At 40.4% G+C, this 13,108-nt stretch overlaps 1 protein-coding gene across 1 annotated transcript in view; it reads right to left on the minus strand.

The window, feature by feature from the left end:
- Positions 1 to 6,360: 6,360 nt before the first annotated feature.
- LOC120769437 (V-type proton ATPase catalytic subunit A-like) overlaps positions 6,361 to 13,108 on the minus strand; it is a 260,519-nt gene continuing 253,771 nt past the window's right edge. Inside the window, exon 6 of the mRNA XM_040096419.1 lies at positions 6,361 to 6,416. The gene's annotated coding sequence lies outside the window, so the exon portion shown is untranslated. The remainder of the gene's footprint in view (positions 6,417 to 13,108) is intronic.

A 13,108-nucleotide genomic window follows, 5' to 3' on the forward strand; every position in this document is an offset into this window, starting at 1 on the left:
CGCTGCTGAATCTTCGTATTTGCTCTGGCGTAAATTGCCGTGGATATCGCTTAAAATGCGTATTAATGTGGCATGTGGCTTATGGCGAGTGCTGACAGACGCATATATCATAGGAAGCGTGCAAATAGTAGTCGCTGTGGTGGCACATACGAGTAGTTTGTAAATTGAATTACGGCAAAATTAATAGGGAAAGAATGCTCTTGCCACAAGCGCGGCGCATGCCCATTCTCTGCCCCAGCCACTCCATACCAACACACAACTTCAATCGCATTCCGCGAAAGGAATCAGTCTCACATTGATTCGCGCACTCACACCACTACACCCGCTCTTTTAAATCGCGAGAAAATTTTTTATTTGATGCAAGTGATTTTATTAAAAAAAAAAAAAACAAATTACTTGCAGCTCAAAATTTCATTTTTCGAAGTCGTTTTCGGCCAACTTTTACTATAACCTGCCGAAGTAGTAAGGAACTTCTCGATCCTTCCTCATTGGAGGGCCTAATTTTCTGTCAATTTCAGAAGCTCCTCCAAGCAATACCTACCAGAGACAGCTTAAGTTGCACAGAGATATATTCATCGTAGTATTTCCAACTTTTTTTTGTTTCCATTATCATCTATTTTCCCCATTAGTCACTTTATTATCTGTTGAATATAATTTTTACTGTTTTTCACCTTTTATTAGTAAAACAACATATTAAATGTCAACTGCTTAGCAACTCTTCAAACAAGGCTCCTAGCATCACTTGTCATCCATGGCATTTCCATTAAATATATCGAAAAATATCCATACACTCTCAACCAACAACAAGATTATGTAAAACTGTACACATTTACGGCCTGAAAATTGTCAGCTCACTTGCAACTCAGGCAACGCAGTCAACAGCGCGTACACGGTGAGCGGCATTGGTGAGGTTGCTGCGCGTTGCTGCATGATGCTTGTGTGGTCGCATTAATTAGTTTGATTTGCAGCACAAAGTGCAAAAACTTGGTTGGTTTGGAAAATATGCCGATTCGATTGCGTTCGAATGCGAAATCTGCTGCGCGCACACCAAATCTCTGGGGAGTAAAGCCGTACACGCCTGTGCCGCACTGTTGCGGCCTGCTCTGCGGTTGTGTTTGGGTGGTCCACCGCCACCCAGTCAGCCAGCGATCGCCTTAGCATGGCTGTATGCAGCGTGGAGGCACACACGCGCATTCCTAGGCGTGCGCGGCGACAGCAATATGCATGTCGAAATTCAACTGAAATTGCTTAACCACAACTACAAATTTTTGGACGCATTCGATTCTTAATGAAGACTGCTTTGCACTGCAATCTCCTTTGCTATGTATGCGATTCACCAGTAATTCTTAATTGAAAATTCGTTTATTTCGATTTTGCAGCAAACAAAGGTAAGCGGCAGAATACGTCATCGGCGCGTGCAGCTAATTAAGCGGAACTCAACCAATTTGGAATTAAATATTTGCATTGGCGTGTTCCTCAAGAGGGATGATTGACGTCAAAGACCAGTGATTGGGTTGAAGTTCCTTCATTGTAATGGTGGTGCACCATATATGGTATAATATAAAATAATTTAAATGTAGATGTGTTGTTATTGCGTACCTCGACATTGGAGCGCATACCCATCTTTACGCACTTACACACTTTAATGTGTTCCAATAAACGTAGAACTTAGCTGATCTCCAATCAACTATTCAGAGGTTACACTTTACTCAACCTATACAAAACAGATTCCAAAGCAGATCAGACAAAGCATTTTATATTTAAGCCCTCGAAATGCTGAAGTCGCTCTTACTACTAAAATGAACAGCACAATCAATTCCACGCACGTGTTAGAAGAGATAACCGAGCCGCGTGAAGAAACGAACACACAGAAAGTCTCATATAATCACACCATGAGCATATTTGTACTATGTATATGTCCAATATCACCACACATTTTTCGAAATTTCGATATAACGGGTGATCTAAGTGGAGATACTTTTTTTGAATAGCTTGTTTTTGACAGATGACGTATGAGACGTGTCAAGCTGTCATGGTAGTTTTGTTCGGCATTGTTTGGCATTTCATCATGGAAAGACCTACGCCTGTACAATGACGTTTTGTAAAGAATGTGTTTCGCGCTTCACTCAACTTATGGTCAACATAATCAGCCTACTGAGCGCACTATTCGCAACACCATCACCCGACTTGAGACACACCATTCATTATTGGAATAGGCTAGGCCAACGCGCAGTGAAGAAAATATAGCAGCCATAACTGAGAGTATTCACGAAGACTGTGGAGAGTCGATTCGGCGCAGCAACTCGGACGTATAGAACGACTTGACGCATTTTACGTCGAGATTTTAAATTGAAAGCGTACAAAATGCAGCTTCTGCAAGAACTGAACACGTTTGATCTTCCTAGGCGACATCGTTTCGCTTTATGGGCCCTTAAAAAGTTCCAAGAAGATCCGACTTTTTAGATAAAAATTTTGTTCAGCGATGAGATTCATTTCTGACTCAATGGCTAGTTAAAAAAGCAAGATTGCCGCATTTGCTAGTGAGATTCAAGAGCCATCATCCCATCCAGAAAAAAAAAACGATTTGGTGTGTTTGGAGCACAACATCACACTTGGTCATTCGCCAGTTACCGGTCGAAATGCCCGAACAAGTCATGGGATGGAGCGTCTGAGACGTATAATCTTCAAAAAATAACTGTCAAAGATTGTTCTGTAGAATCATAATAAACATTTCCCATTAAATTTGAAGTTTCGGTATTTTTTCTTTAAAAAAGTAGGGCACCTCAAAATAGGTCGCCCTTCATTTTAAACCAAATATTGCAGTTCGCTTCACAATGTGCCTAGCCGCATGAGGAATCAAAAGGAAATTGAACAAACTAACTTATTCAAATTCTCTAATTTCATATGATCTCTTCATTAATATAAATAATAATAAAATTGTATTAAATTTATATAAACATACATATGTATATTGCAGCACAATCCGCATTTTCAAATCACCGTAAATATTTCATTTCTCGCTTGCAAATAATTTTTCATTTTCAAAGTCAATTAAACGCAGTTAACTTAGAAGGACACCAAAAAGCACTTTACACTAATTGTAAATTATTCATTCACACACACATACATACATTAGTTCCGGTGAATTTACATACGAACACTTTTGCATTGACAGCTTTTACTTTTGTGTTGCAAGTTCTCTGCACTCGAGGAGGTTAGTAAGAAGTGGTGAAGCGAAGGGTGCAAATTCCAAGAATTTGCCAAGAAGAATGAAAGAACAAGGTGAACTTTTGTGTTTGCTGGTAAGAAGGGGCCAAATTCGAATGCGATCGTAAAGTACATAACACTATTGCAAAATATTTACATACCTACATAACTTCATCGATTTCTAAACAAGCAGTGTGTGGCAAAAGTTTCCAGGTGACTTAAAGCGAATCAAAATTAGTGAGTTAGAGTGTATTCTATAGTAAATTTGTATTGTGTTTAGTTCCCATTAGTTTCTATCAATCTTTCGATATTGGCTTCGAGATCAATAACAACTTGTCTTATACATACATATAATTTCGGATAAGTCGCTGGAGTAAGTATGTTTCTTTTTGCAAATAATTTTTATTGAATTCTTTATTATCAAAACATGGTTGGGTTTCTTCCTCTCTCCCTTTCTCTCTCTCTCTTTAGCTCACTCTGTCTCCCACTATTAAATTCCTTGTATAAAATAACTCCATAATACCAATATCCATAACTCTCTGATATCACGAGCAAATGGTAGAGAAGTTAGACGAGCCCTCATGCGTTCGCTCAGACACAAATAACCCCGATATGCATGTACTTAAGGAAATGATTTAAATACGGTTCAAAGTTCGAAACTGGAATATTCAAAGAGTAGTAAACAATGTGATGTGGTATCCATAGTTTTGTCGCCTACTGTATGTATAAATCGAAATCACTTTTACTGAACGGAAAGCAATTAATTTACTTGTGAATACTATGTGCGTATTCTCTCGTGCAAAAATATCCGAAATAATTAAATAAATATGTGGGCACATTTCCAAGCCATTATCTCAAAAGCACTCAAGTATCCTTTGGGAGGTTGCACGATTTCGAGCTTGCTGCTTTCCTTCTGCTGCCCTTTGTACGCGCACCAATGCAAGCCAGTGTTGCATAATGCCGCAATGTGCTTATGTGAAGATTTGAGAAATTTTAAAGTATTTAAATGCAAGCAATATATTGTCACATGCTCAAGCTATGCTTATAGTTTTTTATGGAAAAGATTTCCAGCAATTATCAAAGGCAACATGGTGGAGACAAATGGCATGGCAAATGCGCAGGGGACAAGGGTAATTGAAAAACAGCAAAGACAAATACAAATCCCAAAATACACTAAGCACTTGTGTGGGTGCAGACTTTCGATTGCATGCTCGTTTCTATAAATATATTAACAAATGTGTGCTTCCGAGAGCACGGTGATTGAAACCAAAGAAATTGAAAATATATTTGCGCACACCCTGCAAGAAAACTCTTGGACCTAGCAACTGAAATCCATCTGGTATCGGACCAAAACTGGTCTATGCGTGGCTTATGGGGCTACCAGATTAAAGTAACCTAATAGGCGCTAGAGTTGAAGAGGGAAGCGAGACGTATTTGCAGACAAAAAAGAGAGAGGCCGAAATACTCGAAAATTCTTCGAAGAGATGCAGCGACTAACCGAAGTTTTCAAGACTGGAGCATACTCTAGTATAACCCCCAGAGGTGATCTGGTGACTAATGCCCAGAGCATACTAAAATTATGAAGGAAATACTTCTCCAACCTGTTAAATGACAGTGAAAGCATAACACCAGGAGATGGTGAAGTCGATTCCCCAATCGATGATGATGGAGTAGAGGTTTCATTGGCAGACCATGAAGAAGTTCGAATAGGAATTACTTGTCTGAAAGACAACAAAGTCGCGGGAGCCGATGGATTGCCAGCCGAACTATTCAAACACGGTGGCGAAGAACTGATAAGGAGCATGCATCAGCTTCTTTGTAAAATATGGTCAGACGAAAGCATGCTCAACGATTGGAATTTAGGTGTGCTCTGCCCAATCCACAAAAAGGGAGACCACATAATCTGCGTCAACTACCGTGGGATAAGCGCCCTCAACATCGCATATAAGGTTCTATTAAGCGTATTGTGTGAAAGTCTAAAGACCAACGTCAGCGGACTGATTGGACCTTATCAGTGTGGCTTTATGCCTGGAAAATCAATAACCGACCAGATATTCACCATGCGCCAAATCTTGGAAAAGACCCGTGAAAGAAGATCGACACGCACCACCTCTTCGTTGATTTTACTGTTGCTTTTGATAGCACGAAAATGAGCTGTCTTTATGCCACGATGTCTGAATTTGGTATCCCCGCAAAACTAATACGGCCGTCTAAGCTGACGTTGAGTAACACCAAAAAATCCGTCAGGATCGGGTTTCAGACAGGGCGACTCCCTTTCCTACGACTTCTTCAATCTGGTCTTATAGAAAATAATTCGAGCTGTACAACTGCTGCCGTACGCCGTTGGCATCGATATCATTAACCTGAGCTGTATGAGATATACGAGGGCATTGACGAAGCTCAGCGAATTAAAAGACAGCGGCTATTCTGGCGAGGTTATGTTGTCCGAATGAATGAAAAAAAAATGGAATTTCCTTTTTGGCGCCTAACAGCGAAAAGGAGAAACGACTGACGCGCTGTTGTTAACTCAGCTATACACGCGTAAGCGGTGTCTACGTTAGCTACAAGTGATGAATTTGCATTCATTGCGAATTTCCTACTGGGTGCATTGGTAAGCAAAATGATGTCTATTTACATATGGTAAATGTTGCAATTTCTGAAAATATCTGCATTTGTGCATGCAACAGGAGATTAAAATTTTATCCAAACAGGATGTGCAACAAAATGAGAATTTCCATTTAAGTGTTGCTGCCACTACACAAGCATAGGCATGCAGGCACGCCAGATATTCTATGTTCTATCCCTACAGAGGAATATTAATGAACTGACAGTGCGTAATAAATCTGCTAATACATAACGGAAAGCGTGCGTGCGACTTAAACAAATATTTTGCCTACGAAAATTACATAAGCGGAGGGTGCTTTGAAATGAATGCAAATCCTCTACAAAGGAAAATGTTGTGTTTTAAGTTTCCGAGAAGATTTGGCATAATAACACGAATTTAATTACGAAATAAGTGCTGTGCCCTGCAGGAAATCTTTCGGGCTAAACAAGCTCTACTAAACTTTTGTTATGCTTACAACAAACAAAAAAACAAACACATTGTCGTAATAATAATATTTTGGTTTAAATTGAGAGTTTAATGGCACTTACCTGCCAAAGCACCCTGTGTGAGCGAGTATTTGCACAAATATTAACAAATAACACGGCTGAAAATTGAATAAAATATTAATTATTTTCAAGATTGTGAAATGTTTTGTATTTACTTTAATTAAAGATATATGTATATGTGTGCATATATTGACATATGTATATTTATATGTGTATTTGAGCGCTATGCCAGTCAATACATTTTTGTTTGTGTTTTTGAGTGAACTTGTGCAGCAAACTTCCAATTTTCTGGCAATATACTTAACTGATTTGCTGCAAGAATTGGAATGAATTTCGATTGCAGCATAAATACATATACACCATCGTAGGTATGTGTGTGTGGAGCGGGTATTTCGTGCCTTAAAGGATCTGTGCACTCACAGGAAATTATAAAATTTCAATAAAAGTATGGCCAAAGCACTCTAAGCAAAACGGAATTTTCGATAAACTGCAGACAAATTTGTGAACACAGCAATACACACACAGACACGCACACATGTGCGCGCAGCCAGCATTTATGTATGATTTAACAATATGCATGCATGAATATGTATGAATGCACAGTTTGTTGCAAGCATATTTGGCGCTGCTGCAGCCCTCATCCAGGCGCTCCGTCGCTCGTGCAGCTGACAGTGTGTTTCGTACAGAAGAATTCAGATTTCGTATTCTTGTCGTGCTGCAGCGGCGCTGGCAGAGCGCAGTCGAGATTGCTGCCGGAAAGCGTGTAGGAAGGATGAAGCAGGAAGCCTATGCATGCGTCCGTCCGCCTGCAGCACTCTGCAGCGCCACCCGCTGCTGTTCGCTATCACTATGACACACACACACACACATGCACACTTGCTTACATGCATGCACAGTTGTAAATAACTTTATTTTGATGTTTTGTTTTGATTTTCCTCGAGTATGGGCATTTTTTTCTCCTTGCTATTGCTGCAGTAGCAACAACAACAGTAAGCACTTGGTTAGGTCCGATTTATTTTTGTGATAAATAAATAAAATTGCAGTGTGTGCAGATTAAAATTCAAATTTCGTACGAGCGCCGCATCACAGTCGCCAGCAACACACACGCACACATACACAAACAGTTACAAATTCCAACACACATAGTAAGCTCACTGACAGCTTTTGGAATATTTTGCCGAAGCCTTGCAATGCAACACGTCCACGTTATGCATATGTGGAAGCACGCATGCGCTGCTGTCGGTTTGTTAAACTCCAACTTTACAAGATATGCCCGATGCCAATGGCAGCATGCACGATTTTCTGTTTGTGCTTGTTGGAGTGTCTACAATTTTGTATTTCTAAATCGGTCCTTATGTATACAACTGTAACTGCTCACTTGCGACCAGAAACAGCGCCGCATCAACATTGCTCAAGAGATGTTGGACTCAGTTCGCAACGACCCAGATCTGTTTCGGAAGATCCCAACTGGTGAGGAATCATGGGTTCTTTGATATGACATGGAAATTGAAGCGTAATCATCTCTACGGAAGCTGCCGCATGAGCCAAGACCAAATTCTACACGTCACTCATCATCCGTGTCCTGCTACAACTGCAGAAGTATGGACGATGACAACATCTGATGAGTCGGTGTTAAAAGTTTTCGAGAGAAAAGTTCTGCGGAGGATTTATGGTCCTTTGCACATTGGCTACGGCTAATACCGCATTGACACAGTTCAGCGAATTAAAAGACAGCGGCTAAGTTGGCTTGGTCCTGCCGTCTGAATGGATGACAACATTCCATTCCGGAGAGTATTCGACGGGGTAGCCGACCCACCGGAGGACGCAGAGGAAGAGGAAGACCTCCACTTCGTTGGAAAGATCAAGTGGTGAAGGATTTGACTACACTTGGTATCTCGAATTGGCGACGAATAGTGCAAAGAAAGAACGACTGCCAATAGCCATGACGTGACTTTGACAGCTGGTGGCGCCCATATTTGCTTACGGATTTGTGTCAAATTTTGTGAGTACGTTCAGCAGGTTTGCCATCATATCGCGTTTCACTTTGGTATATTGCTTTTAAAGTACCCAATTATTAGACATATTTATGTCCTCCAGCGGTTACTGTAAGAGCTCCTCACGTAAAGCACGGTCTTCTCAGATGAGGCCTGTTTTTGGCTTAATGGCTTCGCTGACAAACAGAATTGTCATTATCGGGGGGCGACAAATTTTCGTCCGGTTCAGAAAACGCATTTGTAAGACGATGTTTACCGACATGTATTTCCATGGAATTTAATGAAATCGAAGCCATCTCTATTTCCAACAAGACGGTGTGCCACTTCATGTTTCATGTCTAAACATGGACACATTTTAGCGACTCGTTAATTTTAAGAAATGGCCCAATCAAGTGGCCGCCAAAATCCTTTGATTTAACGCCTCTTGATTTTTCTTTTTACATGTACGTTAAATCAAAGGTTTACGTCAATCAACTAGCAACGCTTGAGAAGTTCGAAAACAACATTAAGCGGACTGTAGCCAAACTGCCAGCCGAAATGCTGCACTTGATCATCGCAAATAGACGTGAACGGGTGGAGATATCAAGGCTGAGCCGTGATGGCCATTAGCAAACATTTTGTTAAATTTTTAGTGTTTTATATAAATTTGGCAATGTCATTCTTGTTGGTAGAACTTGTATATTGGATTAAAATTTTTGAATCAAGTCCAGAACATCGCTTAACTTATTTTACAATAACTCTGTTAGAAATCCAAAATCAATGCCTATTTGGGACTTTGTATTTATGTAAATATATTTGCCGCACATGCTCGTGTATATCTTTTTTCATTTAGCCCATTTCCATGCTTATTTATGAACCCCAAGTTCGTTTCACTCAAATTAACAATCTACAGTGGAGAAACCCCTTTTCTGCATGTTTGTGTTGCCATTAACAATTTTCTGCAACTGTTCATTTCGATTCCACTTTGGCAAAATCAAATCATTCGGTTATCTTTGCACATTATTCACAACCGACTCACAGCCCAACCCAACCGAGTTGAGGGCCCACATTTCCCATGCAAATGCCGCATTTCGACTGTGTGTGTGTGTGTGTCGGTATGTGTGGGCATGTGGATAAATGCCAGCCAGTTTAAAGGAGTAAAAATGTAGCTTGCCTCATTTGCACAAGAATCATCAACCTCCCCGAAGAGCGGAGTGGAAATTCGAAAATTCGTAATAAGAGATGTCATAACATCCCTTTATTGTGTACCATTTCTGCCTTTTCTATGTAGATTATGCATGCCATCCTTTTATGAATTTCCAGCCGAAATCCATGGAGACCATGACGACGACGAGCATGTCAGCGCTTGACAGGCAACCCGACCGGCCAGAGGGTTCGAACTGTGTCAGCCAAGCGCACTGAGCTCGCTGGAACGTGGGAACGGGCAAGGCACATGAAACGTGCGGGTGATAGGTCGTTATTTTGCAGCCAAATCCACTTCAGACATTTGCAAAAGCCCAAAATTTATGAATAAAAAAACACAACTGATGGTCACTTGAATAAAAACAAAGCCAAAAATAGAAAAAGTAGTAATAAAAAATACACGATTGATACATTTCCAGTTGTTGCTGTTGTGAAAACTCCACAACCCGTTGTTATTCGCACATTTGTGGGCATGAAAAGCATTAAAATGAACGCAAAGCACACAAGACGCTAAAACCCGATTCGCCATTTTATTAAATTAAATCAGATTTCCGAATCATTGATGCCCTCACACGCCTGCGAGCCATCGAACTGATAGATCTTCTGTGCTTAAATGAGCAAACGGGTTTAGTCCGCACTTACGCTGTGACACTTGGTTACATACGGACAGACTTACGAACAAACATAAGATTAACGGTACAGTCGTTGCATATTTTATCAGCAAATCTATAGCAAGGAATTCAAAATGTCGCCTCTTAAATCTTAAAAGCTTTATTATTTTCATATATCTCATCTCCTTTCTATTTGTTCTGATTCCGTCGAAACAGCAGAATTTCTCAATCCCGTGGTGAGACATGGCTAATAACTCTCAATTCTACTCTAGATCGAGTTTAGGAAATATATCTAAAACGAAAGAGTAGTTGAGTTAGTTGAAGCTGAAGATACTCATTTTACCGCATTTCAAGCTTACTCTTATAGAAACTCAACCTTCATGGACGATCCAGCAGCTACGCGTACTTCCCTTAAAGGACATTTGTATATTCAAAATCATAAAAATATTAATCTACATATGGCTCTGTGGCCAGAAACACTCGTTATCTGTGTACCGAAGTTGATAAATTCAATTATATCGTGCCAACGCCAGGAGCCTTCGGCTCAACTTCACTGCCCTTCGACAACCGTATGTGCGGTTAAGTCTGCTTGTGTACCAGCACATCCTCGTACTTTCGTCCATTTTTGTTTTGCATTTTCAGGAAGCATTATGTGGGGTTCATAACAGATTAGCAAATTTTAAATAAATTAAAATTTACAAAGAGAAGGAGGATGGCATGGGGAAATATCGCTTACACAAATATATAATCTGATGAGTATGGGTGTGCATATTTTTGTAAGAGTTTGTTGAGCATGCAAGTACGGGGATGGCACTTATGCAAATAAGATACTCGAGTTTACGACAACTATTGTTAGGATGGCAGTAAAGGATGCCAGTAAAATTGTTGAAAGAATTTTTAACTAGTTTAGTCCTGCTATTTTCCGTATGATGAGGTTAGTCTGGTAGACTCGTGAGCCACGACGCCATATGGAGTGTCATTATATTGTTCATAAGAAGTGGTCTTCATACAGAATACCAGAGTTTGTTGAAATTCGCAGATTAGATAGATTTTGTGGCTTCACTATTGACACCTCTTCGACGTTTTTATACTGTGGGGTTCCCAAGTGTTTGAAGCGTTGCCTTGCTAGTACAGGACAAGTGCACAAGAGACGCTCCATTGTTTCACGCGTATTTTATTCTTGGCATTTCCTGCAGTCATCTCGATCTGTCAGTCCTATTATGCAGGCGTATGCCGCCACCAGTCTATGAACAATGAGTCTCCAATCATGTTCCTACAGTTTCTTCTATCAAGAGTGAGCAGGAACTTTGTGCATATCGATAGATCATTTCATCGACTTTTGAACCGCCTTACCTTGTTCTTATTCAGTTCATCGGAAAGACAATGCATGTATCTACCAATTTCGTTCATGTTATCGGATGACAGCCATACACCATTCTTGCTATCTCGTTAACTATATCATTGGCATGTCTGCCTTTGTGGACTGGTTTCTGGCAACAGTCTCCACTTCTGCCCTGCTTCTTAAGACACTTTTGGCCAATATGCGACACGAGGTTGCTACCTTGATTGCTGTTTTGTTGTCTACGTACATGTTTGCTTTGGAGTTTCCGAAGACCTCTGCTTGAAATCTACTTGCAGTGGGCCAGCACCTTAAAAGGCTTCATTATATACCTCAATCTTAACAGATCCTCTCATCACCAATCGGATGGTTACTGCTGAGAGATTAAAATAAAGAAGTAAAGGGAGAAAGGCAAATTGTAGACTCTTTATTCGACTCTTTAGACAGAATAAGTCTCGTCAACATTAAACCTTGTAGGAAGGAATAAATGGTTTCGAATATCAAAAAAATATAAGCTGAGCCAGGTCATAGTGGCTGCACAAGAACTCATGCAAATGCAAGAGTTATAAGTATTGCTCTCACTAACCTGTACCGGGGTACGTTTACGAAAATTTTCCATTTTCCTTAAATTAAGGAGGAGATCCAATCAAACCCCAAATCAATCAAAGCGAACTATAACTTTTATACATACAAATATGTAGGTATGTATAAAATAATTGAAATAGTCTCGAGTTGTAGTTGAATTGAAAGATCAAAACCTGATTTGCCTGGGGAGTTCCCAACACCGGAGGGCAACGTACACACAGCTCGCTGCGCTGTGTCAATGCACAATTCTCTCGCCCCGCGGCCGAAATAATAATAAGTAGAAATACATATTTACCGACATACAAGTAATATATGTTCATATGGAGATGTAAAATTGTGTGGCAACGCTGCCGATGCTGATGTTGATGAAATGTGAAAATATGAAAATATGAAAATCAAATTAGAAAATCGTCAAAATGAAATACTCACAGCGGAGCGCTGCACAAATTCGTTCGAGTGCCATTCACATAGCCGAATAAACATGCAAATGCGAGTACGAGATGGCCGTAGCCAGGGCAATGAGCAGACAATACAATCAACACGTCCACTCGCCGGGGAATAGAGACGCAGCAGCAGCGCCACCGAAGCAGTCAAAGTAATAAAATCACATTTTCCAATAAGCATAGCATGAAAAATAACTGGGTAAATTAAAAAATGAAAGCAAAACAGAGCTTACAACAATAGCAACACTATCACAGCAGTGCGCGCTGGTCAATGAACGAGTGCGGCAGCAGACACAGGTACTCTACATGTACATATCTAAGCAAGTGGAAATTTGTTTGCGCTCGAAATGAAAAGTAGAAATAAAAAAGCGGATGTGATGGAAATTATGGCAGCGACGTGCAACGCTTGCAGCGCTCGAGGGCACAGAACTCAATGGCAGCATTTGATGAGCGACGAGAAACAATCAGGAAATTATTGAACTGAAATTGGCTCGCGTTAAGCGATAAGTAGTGTTGCCACACCGCTGGAATTATTACACTCGCTTGCCGCTCGCCGCTCTGCCCTGCTATTATTGCTTATGCGCATATGTGTGTTGCACGTGCTCGTTACATTTTCGAATTTGTCGTCAATAACAG

Source organism: Bactrocera tryoni, chromosome 2 (assembly GCF_016617805.1).
Source record: "Bactrocera tryoni isolate S06 chromosome 2, CSIRO_BtryS06_freeze2, whole genome shotgun sequence".
Classification (NCBI taxonomy): domain Eukaryota; kingdom Metazoa; phylum Arthropoda; class Insecta; order Diptera; family Tephritidae; genus Bactrocera; species Bactrocera tryoni.